The sequence below is a fragment of the Euphorbia lathyris genome, chromosome 9, assembly GCF_963576675.1.
Source record: "Euphorbia lathyris chromosome 9, ddEupLath1.1, whole genome shotgun sequence".
Taxonomy (NCBI): Eukaryota; Viridiplantae; Streptophyta; class Magnoliopsida; order Malpighiales; family Euphorbiaceae; genus Euphorbia; species Euphorbia lathyris.
In genome coordinates, this window is record NC_088918.1 from 70,970,970 (window position 1) to 70,988,030 (window position 17,061).

A 17,061-nucleotide genomic window follows, 5' to 3' on the forward strand; every position below is an offset into this window, starting at 1 on the left:
GTTTGTGGGTGAGCTGTAGTGCTGAATTTCAAAGTGGATCCGAGGATGGCCCAAAGAAAAGTGGCTAACGAACTTAGTGTCCCGGTCTGATACTATGGTCCTTGGAACCCCATGTAGCCTCACCACCTCACGGAAGAAAAGTTTGGCAATGGCGGTGGCGTCGCTAGTCTTCCGACATGGAATGAAGTGCGCCATTTTTGAGAATCGGTCCACCACCACGAATATGGAATCCATATCCCGTTGGGTTCTTGGTAGACCCAACACAAAATCCATTGAAAGATCCTCTCAAATGGTTTCCGGGATTGGGAGGTGCATCCATAACCCGGCATTGGTAGCATGCCCCTTCATGGTTTGGCAGGTTTCGCATTGCTCCACGATGTACGCCACATCTCTCCTCATCTTAGGCCAGAAGTACCGGGAGCTAACCGCCTCAAAGGTCTTGTCTCGACCAAAATGACCCCCCAACACTCCTCCATGTAGTTCTCGGATCACCCTTTCCATTATAGACGTACCCGGGAGACACAATTGGCTACCCCTCATGAGGAACCCGTCGACTAACTGATACTCTCCTCCTTCGGTTCCATCTCTACACTTCGCCCACTCACTTCCAAAGTCCGGGTCATCACAGTACTCCCCTTTGAGGTGCTCCAAGTCTACTAACTCCAAGGCCACTGTTTTGATAAGTGCCACCCTTCGACTTAAAGCATCCGCAACCTTGTTTTGTTGACCCGCTTTGTGGAGAAGCTTATAGGGGAACTTATCCACAAAGGCAGACCATCGGGCATGCATAGGACTCCGGAGCTGTTTTTGGCTTCCTAGGTACTTGAGGGCTTGATGATCGGTGTACAACATGAATTCCTTTCCGATGAGGTAGTGCTCCCACGTCTTGAGAGCCCGCACTATCGCATAGAACTCCTTATCATAAGTGGCCCACTTCTGTCTTGAATCACACAACTTCTCACTGAAGTACGCTATGGGCCTCTTCTCTTGCATTAACACTCCCCCAACTCCTACTCCACTCGCATCACATTCAACTTCGAAGAGTTTATCAAAATCTGGAAATGCTAAAACCGGAGCGGTACTTAGCTTTTCCTTTATCAAGGCAAAACTGCTCTCTTGCTCATCTCCCCACTTGAAGCCTCTACCCTTCTTCAAACACTCGGTCATAGGAGCCACGATAGCGCTGAAATTTCGGATGAACCGCCTATAGAATGTAGCCAACCCATGGAAACTCCTAATATCCCCAACTGTCTTCGGAGTTGGCCATTCCCGGATAGCTCTCACTTTCTCTTCATCCACTCGGATACCACTCCCACTGACCACGTACCCAAGAAACACCAAGCTCTCCATCACAAAGTCACACTTCTTAGTGTTGGCAAAGAGTTGGTTTTCCCGGAGCAAAACTAATACGGTCCTCAAGTGCTCCACATGCTCCTCTAACGTCCTACTATGGATGAGAACCTAATTACACCAGGTTTTAGGGAGATGGGGCCTAACCCCCAAACAGACTGAATAGCATCACTATTAGGCATAATGATTTGGTAAAATCCCCGTCCAAGGGAAATAAGATTCCAATCCATGTTCCGATTCCATACCTGATTCAGTTTTTGTTTCAGCTCTGCGTGCTTCCAAGGGCGATCCCCCTTGTTTAGCGTTAATCGACCAATGACCGAGTGTTGAAAGGACTTAACCCGTTCCTCGTAGATTGCATGAGGAACTATGATTGATTTGAAGCCCCCCTCCTCTGATACCATAGGCTGAGATGGAGCCGGAATTCCTGTTGGTGCGATAGATTTTTTCACAGCATTTGCAAAGGACACCGAAGGCTTCGTGCCGCCACATGATTCAGGTGATGCCAGTCGGGAGAAGGCTTGTCGGTCGAATAGGTGAGCAATGGAGTAAGATGCGGCATCAGCCACGGCGGAGATGGCGGCCATGGCAGCGAGGGTCGATGGCGGAGCTAGGTCATCGAGAAACCTCCATAAAAATTATCAATTTTCTCTATCTAAATATTCTATTTCACCTTTAACCACTTAATTAATTATTAGTATATCCTTTAACAAAATCTTAGAGGAGCTAATTTAAAACACCTCTAAATTCCAATAATCAACACTTGACTATTGTATTTTGAAAAAACCATCAATTTAAATTGAGCAAGAATAATTATGTATAATTTCCTCATTTCAATTGAATATCAAACAGTGTTAGAATGTTTTGTCAATCCCATTGACATATTCAATTGTGTCAATTAATTAATTAAAACACTTTTAATTAATCAATTTAACAAAAGCTAGATACAAACAACTTGTATGTGTGTGACTTTCTAGGTTCATCTTTAACTGGCATTAGAAGCATAATACTAACTCTTAGTAAGTATGTCAGGAATCCAATTCCTTGTACTATAAGTGTATCCTATATAAGTTTAACTTATATTTACTTATAGTCCTCTAAAGGTCATGATCTCCAGCTAACACACTGCGCCATGACATCTCAATTAAAGAATGAAGTTACTCGAAGTAAACTTATAATTAAACTAATTATGAACCATCGATCATAATTTCCATGTACTAAAGTCATTTCATTAAAAATCCCGATCTTGACAAGAGTCACAAAGTGTCAAGCTCTAATCGTCAAGATACTAAGAAATATTGATTAAGTCTTTGATAAAATAAGACTCTCATCAAAGAACCATTCTTTGATACTTATCTCATCAGATGAGTCTTATTGTCCTGACCAGGAACTCATTCCATCAAAAAACCAATCAATAACTATCTTAGGATTTATCTCTATTTACTTAGAGTAATGAATCCTCTATTAGCAAACTCTTGTTACACTACACAACTAACTATAACGATTCACTGCCGGATTACCAGAATTAAGATCCCAGTACAAGGCAGGAACAAACTATAATTACCTGCGGAAGAACAACTAAGTTTCCTCAAGTCAAAGGACTATATGCACTATTATGACCTAAATAATAATTATGTTGACTAGGAGTAAACCTTTGTGCAATTATTATCTAACGTCACAGTTTGACCATTCACCTCTTTGAATGTCCACATATTTATTCTGATATCAACATATCAAACAGAATGAGATTTTCTGTTTCTGATTAATATCTCATACTAATCAAGAAAATAAACAGATTTGATAGTCTAAGGATAGATGAGTGTCCAATTCATTATCCACCGACTATGAACATTTAAGATTATTATTTTACCAAAGAAATATATCTCATTATTATTAACTCTTAATAATATTATCTCTTTGTAAATAAGCTTTGGACTAATATATATTCATTAAGTAATTAAACAATAAAAATAATTACACATGAATACATATTTTATTAACTGCCATTTGGATACAAAATTCACACTGTATAATATACAAAAGGAATGGCCTAGGGCATACAACACTTACACCCTACCTATTGATGGAAGCTATACACATAGTAGGATGAGCTTGTGTTATACAAATTTTGAGGTGTTTTGTGTGAAATAGTATGTATATAATAATAAAAGGCATTATTAAATCTTAACTATTGCTTCTTCTTTTTTTTTTGGGTAGGAAAGGGAAAGAAAAAACAAACAAAAAACAGGCAAAAGACCTAACCCGGGATTAGCCTAGGAAAGCTAACCCCCACAACATCATCTAAAAGGAGAGAAGACATGAACTCAGGAGGAGAAGAGAAGGTTGAGACTCCCAAAATCCTTTCATGGCCCTCGGCTGCAAGACGGTCCGCCACCTAATTCTGCTCCCTGAAGATATGACAGAAGCCAATGGTATCAAAGGAAGAGCAAACCCTTCTAATCCCTTTGATTAAATTCTGGCTATTTAAACAAATAGCATTATTATCTGAGATCATTTTGATAGCTTCGAGGTTGTCGGATTCCACAATCAGATTCTTCAAGCCCAGATTCTTAGCAAGCCTGAGGCCAGAAAGGATCCCCCAAAGCTCCGCAGAAAAGGAAGAACTCATACCCAGATTCTGAGCAAATCCAAACACCCAACCACCACCAGCATCTCTCAGAACCCCTCCAGCAGTAATTTCACCGTCATTTAAACAAGAGCCATCAGTATTTAACTTCACCACCCCTTCACCAGGCCTACTCCAGCCAAGGAGATGAACTGCATCCTTCTGGATAGACCTAGCTAAATTATCCTCTTTAAAGCTATCTGTAATAGTAAAAATATTTTTAGAGAAGAAGTCGCATAAATTAGGGATAACAACAGCTTCTCCTCCAAAATCTCCTCATTCCTCCACTTCCAAATCTGGTGACAGATAACCGCAAAGAGGATAACATCATGCTCTAGATCGGCCAACAGCTTCCCACTAATACCATCCATAAACCAATCAAGATCTGAATAGGACAAAAAAGCAGACAGCAACTGGTTAGGGAGAACTTTCCTCCACACATCTTTACTCCTAGCACAATCTTTCAAAGCATGGCAAATGGTTTCTTCATGTCCTCTGCATCTGCTACACGCACCAGACTCCACCAAATGACATCTTTTTCTATCAGTATTTGTCAGCAACCTATTTTTGACACCAAGCCACAGTAAGCTCCTAATACGGTACGAAACTTTCAAGGCCCAAATATTCTTCCAAATAACAGAGTGCGGAGTCTCCGAATTTTGATTGAAAGCCTCGAAAGCAGATTTACAAGAATAGGCATCGTTATTTGATAAAGACCAACAGTGGCTATCCCCATCTTCCTCCATACAACTAATTTTTACTCCCCTAATTTTCAGGAGCGTTTCCAGACTGAGGTAAGAATCAAACCTCGACCAAATCCAATCACCCTCCGAGTCCACAACATCAGCAATCCTCCAATTTCGAATCTCAAGAGGCGGCGGGGAGTTACACATCTCTAACAAAGGCTTTTTACCAATCCAGAGATCATTCCAAAAGCTGATAGATTTACCATTACCTACCGCCCAACCAATCCTAGAGCAAAACTCTGAAAACACAGCACTCAGACCTTTCCATAAAAAAGGAACAACTAGTAACTCTCTCTTTAGGACCCCTAAAAATCCTATCTTTTCTATATTTTCCGCATAATAACCGAACCCAAAGAGAAGACGGGAGCTGCCACATCCTCCAAAAAAGTTTCATTAATAACACTTTATTATTGTCCCTAGCTTGTCTTATCCCCAGGCCTCCCATATTTTTAGGTTGACAAACCTCTTTCCAAGGGACAATATGAATTTTTTTCCCTCCTCTGTGCCCCCCCACAGGAACCGACGATTGATTTTATCAAGATCATTAAGAACAGGCTCAGGCAATCGACAAGCTTGCATAATATGATTAGGAACCGCACAATTGACCGACTGAATCAAAGTAAGACGGCCCGCAAGAGAAAGGGTTTTAGCTTTCCAATTCGCACATTTGCTATTAGTTTTGTCGAAAATCTCTTTAAAAGAAACTTTAGAGACTCTATCACTATGGAGGGGAATCCCCAGATATTTACCCAGAGACTTTTGGATATTAATCTTCTGACCCGAAGCAGAGCAAAAACAATTAAGGATATCCATAATCACACCAATTTTCTTCTCACTTCCTTCCACAAAGATCATAACATCATCTGCAAATAACAAGTGAGTAACCGGGGGACAGAATTTATTGATGGAAACCAGATGGAGTTTCCTAGTACAGACAGCTTCTTGGATAAGGTGAGTCAATCTTTCCATTGCAATAACAAATAAGAAGGGACTCATAGGGTCCCCTTGACGAATACCCCGGGACGGAGAAAACTCCTCCGAATATCCCCATTAATCAAGACTTGAAAAACAGGAGAAGAAATACAAACTTCAATTAAACCCCTCCAAGTCTTCGGGATCCCAGCGTTTATAAGACTATCAAGGAGAAAACTCCAGTTAAGTCGATCATAAGCTTTCTCCAGATCCAGTTTAAGAGCCACAATACCCCTCTTGCCCTTTTTGACTTTCATTGAGTGAAAAATCTCCTGAGCAATAACCACATTATCCATCATTTGTCTCTCCGGGACAAAGCTGCCTTGATTCTGGCTAATAATATCAGGGAGAATACACCGAAGTCTATTAGCCACAATTTTGGTAATGGCTTTATAAAGCACATTACACAGACTAATAGCCCTCATTTGTAAGAAAGAAGACGGCTTCTCCACTTTAGGAATCAGGACCAGAAGAGTTTTATTCACAAGCCTAATATCCTCAGACCCATTAAAAACACCTTTAATAAAAGTATAAATACCTTCCTTAACCGTATCCCAATGTTTATGATAAAAACCGGCAGGGAGGCCATCAATCCCAGGAGCTTTCGTAGCCCCAATGCTAAAGATCGCATGATCAATCTCTTTCAGCTCAATAGGATGGAAAACTTCAAGAACCTTATCTTTACACAATCTAGGAAATGAAGTCCTAGAGAGAGCTTTATCCAGATCCACAAGTTCCTCTTTAAATAACTCCTTATAGAAATTAAGGGCCAAATGACGGATATCCTCATCCTCATAAACTCAATCACCATTCGGATCTTTGATAGCATCAATCCGATTTTTCTACCTTCTAATAATAGTAGACAGATGGAAATATCTGGTATTGCGATCACCATCTTTAATCCAAGCTTTTCTAGATTTCTGAAACCAAAGTAACTCTTCTTGACGCAACACAGCTTCTAACTCCTTCTAGAGGTTTCTAAGAAGACCATCCAAACTGTGATCATACCTAAACTCCAAAGAACGATGGATGCCCTCAATCTTGCTCAAGATCTTATTCTTTCTTCTGATAATGTGGCCAAAGATGTTTTTATTCCAGCCCACCATATTACTTCTAAACCCCTCAACAGCTTGTAAAACATTAGAGTGAGGCTTCCAATTATCCTGAACAAAGTTTTTAAACTCAGGGTGAGATTCCCAAGCCACCTAATACCTAAAAGATATATCCCCTCTCCTACGATGACCTCTCACCAGATTGACTAAGATAGGACAGTGATCAGAGTGACGGAAGGGGAGATTTAATACCGTCACATCAGGAAACCTACACTGAGCCGAAATATTAGCATAAACTTTGTCTAAACGAACAAAAGTACTATTACGTTTCCAAGTAAACTTATGACCAACGGCACCAAGATCCGAAAGCCCGCACAAATCCATATTCTGTTTATGATTAAGACACCGATTAATATAATGATTGCCCTCCCCCCCCTTTGATCACTCATAAGAGCAATATCATTAAAATCACCAGCCACAAACCAAGCATCCGCCATACTCGTACTCATATTATACAGAATTTCCCACAAACATTTACGATTGGCAAGGATAGGATCAGCATAAATAAAAGTGATAAAGAGGGGATTATTACCAGGATAGATAACTTTACTATGAATAAATTGTTTATCTATACTAATGATATCAAAATGAACAAGATTAGGCTTCCAAAAAGGCAAATCCCACCAGCCCGGCCAGTAGCCTCCGATCTGACACACTTCCAATTCCTAAACATTTTAACCACATCATCACCTTTAGCTCCACTGATCTTCGTTTCCAGTAAAGTAAAACAAGAATGGTTAAACTGTTTAATTAGATCTTTCACATTGACACGGGTAGCCTTACTAGCCGCTCCTCTAACATTCCATACAAACAAATCCATCAAAAAGAAGGACTACTGACCCCAGGCCCAACACACTAAGCCAGATACTTATTAAGGGCTCCTAAGAGCCTAGAAGAGGTACCTGCAGGCCCCCTTTTCCCTAATAACTCAAAAGAATTTTGGTTATTTTTATGATTACCCTTAGGTTTCTTCATACTCATCTTATTGACACCCATGACCATCCCATTTCTAGCCTCAACACAGATTTTAGGGACACTAACCTCTTTGAATTTCTCATTCACTTTGGGTGCTTGAAACTGGGAACAGCCCTGGACCTCTTCTTTGGACTCAAAAAGAAGGTTATCTGCTTCCACATTCTTGCCCGCCGGCTCATCAGATTCAAGATCCGACATGCTCAATTCAAGTTGCTCATTAGAAAGGTCAGAGTCATGTTCCTCCTCAATAGAAAGAACCCCAAACCTAGACCCTGACCTGGAGGCCGTAGCACCTTCAGTACCCTCATGCACCTTTGGGCCTGACCTCTCCTTCTTCTCAGAATCATTTTGGATCATAAAAGTATCATTATTAATGTCAGGAGGACGATTCTGGACAACAGACGCACGCGTCCTTCGTCTCCCATACCTCTTAGCTACCATCCAAGGCCCGAAATTCCTCACATCCCCTTGTACACCCTCTTCTCTAACCTTCACAGCTTCAACTACTTCTTCAATCACCTTCTTTCTCTTAGGACAACCCTCAAAAGTATGACCAAACATACCACACTCATAACAAATGTTATGGATTCCTTCATACTCAATAAAATACACAGTATGTTGTAAATAGAATTTAGATAAAAGGGGTTTAGCAAGGTCAATATCAATACAAACTCTTGCAAATTTGCCTCTAACTGCCCCAATGGTAGTTTTATCCACATGGTGTACTTTACCAACAAGCCCACCAATCTTTTTAAGAAAGATTTCATTATAATACTCAATTGGGAGACCCAGGAATCTCACCCAAGTCAGAATTCTATTCACCGAACAATCATTAGGATTAAAGTTTGGAACCCATGGTCTTAAGGCCAGAACATGATTAGGAATAATATATGGGCCCCCGTTAATCACAACATTATAGCCTTCAGCTTGTGTAAATTTAATTACATAATAATCATTTTTCAAGTCAGTGATAATGACTTTCCCTTTTTTAGCCCACTGTGCCTGAATTCTCTGAGTAAAATAGTTAAAACTAATTCTTTTTCCTAACACCGTCACTATTAAAGACAACTTCCGTTTAGCCCGAAGGGCACGTTTATCAGCCAAAGAAAGCCTAATCACAGGACATAAAGGATCATCCTGGTCCCCATCCTCCACATCTGAATCAGAGAGAACCTCCTCCAAGTCCTCCTCGATTATACCTTCGTTTAATAAAGGCTCCTCCTCAACAATTCCCATAACCGTATCTTTCCACGAAGTTTTCCCAAAGCAAAGCTCTGAATTATTCTTGTTCGACACACTACCATCTGGCCTGGATCTAGTAATCTCCAGCCTGGAAACCCCAGACCTTACATCTGAACCCCCTTCACAAGTCCTGGCAAACACCTTAGAAATAGTTGGATCCATGGACTTCTCCTCGACATCCTTATTTTGAATTCCTCCAAAATCCCCCGACACGGCAGCAGAATCGCAACCGAATTCCATCTTCCTACAACCATCGCCTGCCCCCGCATCCACCACCGAGCTTTCCGCCCCCCCCCGCCGGATATCTCATGGGCGAAAGGCACGCCACCCATACTATCGCCAGCGCCAGCGCCCCTCAAAACCCCCTAGACATCCCTCTCGCCTCCCTACCTAATAGATCTCTGACCCTCCCCCTCATAATCAGAACCAGAACTGCGCCTCCCAACCATCCTGACACCTGTCGACCGCCTACCTCCTTCCCCGATCTCCCCATCCTACCCAAGATCCGCAACCCGTCCCATCCCCTCTGCTTGACACGGCCGCTTCGAACCCGAACGCCCTAAACCTCCGCCCATCGCCGCCCTCACCCTCGCCCTCTCCCTAGATCGGCCACGTTCCTTCATCGCCAACAGAGAAAGTCGCACAGATCGCCTCTATTGCTTCTTTTTGTTGTACAATTCTTTTATTATTTTTTTCATTAATAGAACTTGAACCTAAATAAATATCTTAATAGAATAAGGTATAAAATTACCTTTAATGTTAGTAGCTAAAAGCAATTGGCTAAAATCAATTTTATTATGACGTTGATAAGTTGACTAGTTTCAAACCTCATTAATGGTCAAACCTCATTAAAAAAAATATATAAATATTTTGTTTTTATATTTTGTTCTAATTGCATATTAGTTGATTCAGAATAAATTTGAATTTGAAATACATTTAAATTGGACAACCCATGTAAAACAGAAGATATTTTTAATATTTTTCACGTACATATATATTTGTGATCTGCTATTATTATATGAACACAAATACGATGGAGATAATATGATTCATACTAATGAAAAATTACATATAAAGCTAGTCTATTTTGACATTATCGTAAATTATATCATTTATCATATTAAAAATTAAAAGTAAAATTATTAGGTTAAATAATTTATTAGTCCTTTCTTTTTTTACCTAATATATTGTCTAATCTTTCTATTTTGAAAAACACATTAAGGTTCATATCTTTGTTAATCTTTTGTCACTGTTAATTCTTTTATCATTCTTTTTTTAGATTTTTAGCCGTTATATTCGTCATAAATAGACATACAGAAAATAATAGAGTACCATGAAAGAAATAATTATTTACTTAAAGCAACTTTACCCTTTATTTTAAAAAATAAATGGATTAAATAGTGTGTTAGAGATTAATAAATTATTTACTTAAATTATTATTACCTATGAAAGAAATAATTAATTAATTAAGCTAGACCGGAAAGAAAGCGTGGCAATTAGAAAGAAGAATTTGAGGAAAGGATGCGTCAGATATGTGGTAGAATTACATGTGTTGAGGAAAGGGAGGGAAGAAATATAGATAGGTGTAATTAATTTTAATTTTTGACGATCATTAATTGTTCTTTCATGAATAACATCATCGTATACATTTTGACTTCCAAAATGCATGAAGAAAAAATGCTAGCGGCGAAGGAAGTATCACGGCAAAATGACGTTGTTGCGAGGCAACGAGATTTTGATTTTATCAAATCGGGTTCAGACGGAATGAATGAAGAGAAGAAAAAAAGATATGATAGCATGTGCTCTTACATCATGAAAAAATACCCAGATGTATTCCCGTAATCGTGTTAGTTTTTAACTGTATTTTTTTAACTGTATTTTTTTTAACTGTATTTTTTTTATCGTCATTTTTTTCGTGCTTTTAATGTAATTTCCTCGTTTTTAAATCTTGTATTTTATTCCGTTTCGTATTTTCGTGTTTTATTTGAATAAAAAATTATCTTTTGTAATATTTTTATTTTTGCAATTAATTATATTTTTTAACGGTTCAAAATAATTATAGATATAATCGATATTTATTTTTTTAAACAATATATATATTAATGGAATTATTTAGATTGAATGATGAAATAATTATTTTAATTGTTTGGTGGAAAGAAATAATAATTTATTTGGAATGTGTAAGAGTTTTATGACAAATGGGTCCTACATAAAAAATGATACAAATTGGTTTAATGGAGAGGTAGTTGAGTGTATTAGATTTTTTTTTTTGCAAAAAAGTAAGGTTTTTTTTAGATGATACAAAAATATTGTATCATGCACTGCTGATGCTCTAAGGATTTATTTGTCTAGGACAAAATGCACTGTGTATCCTTGATTATTTGTTTCTTACACATTTAACTGGGTGTTTGTCTCTACTGGTTAGAGCTCTTTTTACTTTTACTTTTTACAGTAAAAAAATTAATTTTTAACTAAGTTTGTAAAACAATTTAGCAGTTAATTTTTTTTATGGAAACATTAGTTTTTTCGAATTTTTTTTTACCAAAACCTCATTTTTTTTTTTTTAGCTTTTCATGATTTTTTTTATGTATTTATTTAGTTTTCGTTTAATAAAATTAGCATTCATATTTTTCATAAAACATGTGTTTTTTTTTATAATGTTATCATTGTCAAGGAGGACTACAACCGCTTAATTTGAACTCTGCGCCAGAACCCTAAATGCGCTAGCGATCGGCACATAGGGGGTGGTTGCTCAGGTTTCTCGGCCTGGTATCCTGCACCTCGCGTTTATGATATCTACATTTAACTGTGGCTCGAAAACACGGTCGAAGCACACTCGCCCAGTGTACTTCTTTCACGACATGCTTTGGTATCAGGTATATTATTGTGGTCTTCTAGCGTTAGAAGAAGTCGTGTGCGTCCCGGACATTTGCAACGTTCTCCCACGCTTTTTTTTCTTTTTTAAATTTAAAAAGGACAAAGGAAAAGAATGACTCATTCGGTGACTTTCACGGTCGCCCTCACTGAACCGACTTGAATATGAACTCATTAAATACACTTTAAGCTTAGTTATAAAAGATAGATACGAGTATTTTGGTAAATTACTTTATGATGTTAGTTGTATACATTGAGTAGTAAGAATTAGGGGTGACAACAGGTAGAGCATCTGCGAGTGGTGTCAATCTCAAACCCTCAGGGGCGGAGATAACCCATAACCTCCTTTCCGACATCATCCCTGAGGAATAATGGTTTAGCCTTGAGAAATCCTCCAAGATAATGAAATTAGTACTTATAACATAGGACGTGGTCGTATAATATAAAATTAAGTTTGTGTAGTTGGTTTTAAGTGGTAGCTAAAGATTTTTTTTGTAACCATGTGGTTCCATGTTCAAACCTCCATTTTCTCATTTTTTTTAAATCCCACTTACATCAAAATATGAATATTAAACTTTATTATTATTTTCCTATCATTGTTTTTATCTAATTGTATTTTTTTAAAATTAAAATATCAATATTATTATCTAAGTTAATTGTTTTTTCATCATTATTATTAATTAATTTTAATTTTTTTAATCAAAGTTTCAATGTAAATATTCAATTTATAAAAAAAATATACTTGTTTAAGGGTTTTAATTTAAAATTAGCGTTGAATTTATAGAAAACTAAATATATCTATACACTAAAATGAAACAATTTTATCGTGCTGGAGGCAAAAAAAAAAAAATCAGAATATCACATTAGATATTTTTAATTTTTTTAGTCAACACGCTAAAAAGTAACAATTTAATCATACTAAAGGCCAAAAAACAGTTGCTCAGCCTTGAGGGGCTGAATTCTAGAAAATTATCTAAATCGTAGGGCTAAAATTAGCCCACTGATATGAAATCCTAGCTCCGCCACTGCAAACCCTTATCCGTGTATTTTTCAATTACTCATACACGTTCCATTACTCTAGTGGATATACTTTTTGCATCTCATACCCATCTCATTTAATTTACAAGTATCTGTGTGTACCCTTACCCGTTAAAGATCAATAGATAAAATAAAAATATTACAAATTTAACAAAATATAAATTTAATACATCAACTATCTAAAAATTAAACAAATTGAACCTTAATCAATAAAAATAAAGTAGTTTAATATTATCACACAATGGTTGAAGAATAAAAGATTGGGGTTTGAATCCAATATCTTACATCTAAAAAATAATACTAATATTTTTTAATATATAAGAGATTTATGACGGTAATGGTACTGGATATATTGGAGGTATTCTCATACCCGTACTCGTCATGAGTAATGATTTTGATCTTATACTCATCTCGTACCTTTTTATACAGGATACATGTAGTCCTGTTAGGATTTGATAGTATCGGGTACATGCGGATACAGTACCTATTACCATCCGTAGTTAGAATAGTTATTAGGTGACTTTTGTAATTACATCTTCAATATTCTTTCCTTCCTCTTTTCCTATCTTCCTTTCTTCTTTAATTTCCATATCCTTTCTTGTAATATTTAATTACATTTCATCATACTCAAATATGTATTAGCTAATTCACCATAAATGTTTAAAATTACAAAATTTAGTAGCTAGATTACCGCCTAAATATTGGCGCCTATTATTTTAGAGGTTTTTGTGGGGAAATTTTGTATTTCCCCACTATTAAGCATAAATTTTAGTGAGGAAAAACGGACTTCCCACAATATATTTATGATATTTTAAGAAGAAAGATGAAAAGAATGCGATTTTTTTATTATCATCTAAAATTGGGGCTGTTATTTAGCTTTATAGTGAGAAATTAAATTATATCGCCACTACAGTGCATATGCATTAGTGAGGATATTCGGAATCCTCACAATATATATATTTTTCTGTGGCGAATATACAACTTCCCACAATATATGATGTTCACTATGACTAGATAGCGCTTTACTGGTGGACGATTGCATGGACTAGAGGTGTTGACTGGTGAATCTAAGGGTGAAGGAATCGATCGATGGGATGGGATGGGATGGGATGGGATAGGATGAGAGGAGATGACAGGAGAAAGGGAATTTGTGTTGAAGATCGTGAATTGATTTGAAAAAAAAGAGAAAACTTGATTTGGATCGTCCCTGTGTATTTTGATATTAAATAATAAATTTTGATGATTTTATAACTGTCCCTAATACTAAAATTACAACAATATGGGACAATAAATAAATTAGTCCTTAATAATAATTTTAAAATAAAAATTGAAGACAATATATTTAAACTGTCTCCAAATTTTGTACCCAATACTCTGTTTTTTTTGTAGTGCAAATAATAAAGCAATGGCATACACACAAAAAAAAATTATAGTGGGGAAAATCATTTAAAACGTCACAAAAATATATACAATTTTTTGGGAATTTATAATCCGTCACTATAAGGAGTTTATGTGTGGAATTAATTTGTTCGCCACTAAGACATGCATTATTTTATGGGGAACACCTTAATTCCACACAAAAATATATCCAATTTTATGACGAATTAAAATTTCGCCACTATATATTATGTTTTTGTGTCGAATATATTATTTCGCCACCGATATATCATTTTATGTGGGGAATAAATAAGTTCCCCACTGAAATCTTATGATCAGTGGCGAAATATGTATTCCTCACAAATCTATTAATTTTAGTGGCAAATAATATATCCCCACTAGATATTCCCCATAAAAAGAGCGATTTCTTGTAGTGTAGAGCAGCTTCCATGCTTCGCCAATTTGATTTTTCTTTCAAGTCTTATTTCTTCATTTTCTAACTTTTCTCTTAGAATCGAACTTCTTTTATTGTTCATAGGATGGGATGTGCTATATTTTGTGATCTTGTTTCTTTGAGTAATCAAGATGGATCAATTATCCAAACCAATAATCATGTCAGTATTCAAATCAATAATCACACCAGGTATAAAATTATATTTTATTTATAATATATATAAAAAAAGTCACATATTTAGAATTAATTTTAACAGTGTGATTTAGTTTTAATTTTATATATTTTCACTTAAATGTCCTGTTATTTTTATAAAATTTAGGGAAATTTATATATAAATTCAAGTTTGAAAAATTATCTACAACAATGTCACAAAATAATTTAAATTTTGTCAAATTAAATAAATCACCATTTCTGAAAGTAATAATCCCTGAAAACTAGGAATTTTGAAATTCATATACATTTAACCGCCTGACATTTTTCAATTTCATATTTTTGATATACTATATAAATTAAAGGACAAGATAGAAATTTTTGGGATAGAATTACAAATATAACCTTAATAATCGTAATACTAATGTTCTGTGGCTTTTGTGTTTCCAATGCTATTTTACCTATTTTAATTGAATAGTTAATACTTGTAGTAGTGGATAAAATTGATTGCATGAAAATTAAGTTTCTTGTTTTTTTTTAAATAAGTTTCTTGTTTTTTGTTAGGGTAAATTACACTGACGGCCACTGAACTTTATCCATTTTTAACATTGTGGCTACTGCACTTTACACTTTTTAATAGTGGTGACCACTCAATTTTAACTAACTCCTCAAAATGACCGTTAACGACTTCAAAATGAAAATATTCAAGAATTAAAGATGTTTAGAACGACATTTACCATGGAACCACATTTTTTATTTTCCAAAATCATATTTTTTGGAGTTTTCTCTTTTTAAAAATCTATTTTCTCTCTCCAAATAAAACAACACATAAATAACCTCAAAACGAAAATTTTCAAGAATTAAAGTTCCTTAGAATATCATTAACTCTTCGGATTTTTTATTTTTAGGCCGTCAATTGTTGTTTTGAGGCGTTGAGTGGCCACCGGTGTTAAAAAGTGTAAAGTTCAGTGACCATACTATTAAAAATTGAAATTTAGTGACCATAATATAAAATGGGTAAAGTTCAATGGCCATGGGTGTAATTTACCCTTTTTTTTGTTACAAGAAAAAGTTTCTTATTTACAAATTCATTTATTTAAAATAAAGTACCTTTATCATTGTTTATCAATTTTATAATCTTTTTGATAAATAGATTATATACAAAAAATAAAAAATTAAGAGATTTTATTCTTTTTTCTCTTTTTTCATTACAATATATATTTTTTCATCATTTTTCTTGCTTTTAATTTAAATACTAAATTTAATATTTATAATTATTTAGTTTGTAATTTAACGTATTTTGAATTTAATTTTTATTATCTTGATGAAATTATACAAATAAATATATTTCTAATAAGTGTTTTTTTTTACATTTGAAATTTCTAACAAATTTATTAGTATGCTCATTCTATGTTCAATACGTATTGGGCGGAAAAAATATAAAATCTAAATATTTCGTCGAGTTTAGAAATGTTTCATTTTCAAATTTCTTCTGAAATTATAAAAAACATAAAATCTTATTTTCCGAAATAAATAATATGCAACTAGTACAAAATACGAGAAATAAATTTCTGTGTATTTTAATGATGTCTAAAAATGATCAACTTATCATGTGAGAAAAGAATATTTGTGTTTTTATTTCATTATAATTTTAATTTTTTTATTAAATATTTTGAACTAATGAATGGTAATTTTATTTATAAGTTTTATATATTATAAAATAAACGTTCAAGTATTTAAAACTAAAGCTTAAAGCACTATGATATATTAGAATCATCATTAGGGTAGAGATTATTCTTCCTTCTCTGTATAGGATCCATCCCACCAGGGATGTGGAATTATTGTCTTATAGTTAAGAGTTTCTTTAGATCTCATGTCTCGGGACTAGACCATATTCCAATAGTTAAGGTTTTAATAAAAATGTTAATTACCATCTAAATTAGTTTAGATTTCACCAATTTTGATAGGATAGAGGGTAAATATTACCAAATGATGTGGTTGAATCCTAAAAGTCCATGTGTCAACCTGCAATTACACAGAAGTAATGTCAAAATAGTGCTACTTGTGCAGCGAACCCGCCCTCATATCCAAGTCAATTTGTTGAGAAGACTAGAGGATGACCATAATTAGGGTTGTAATCAAGCC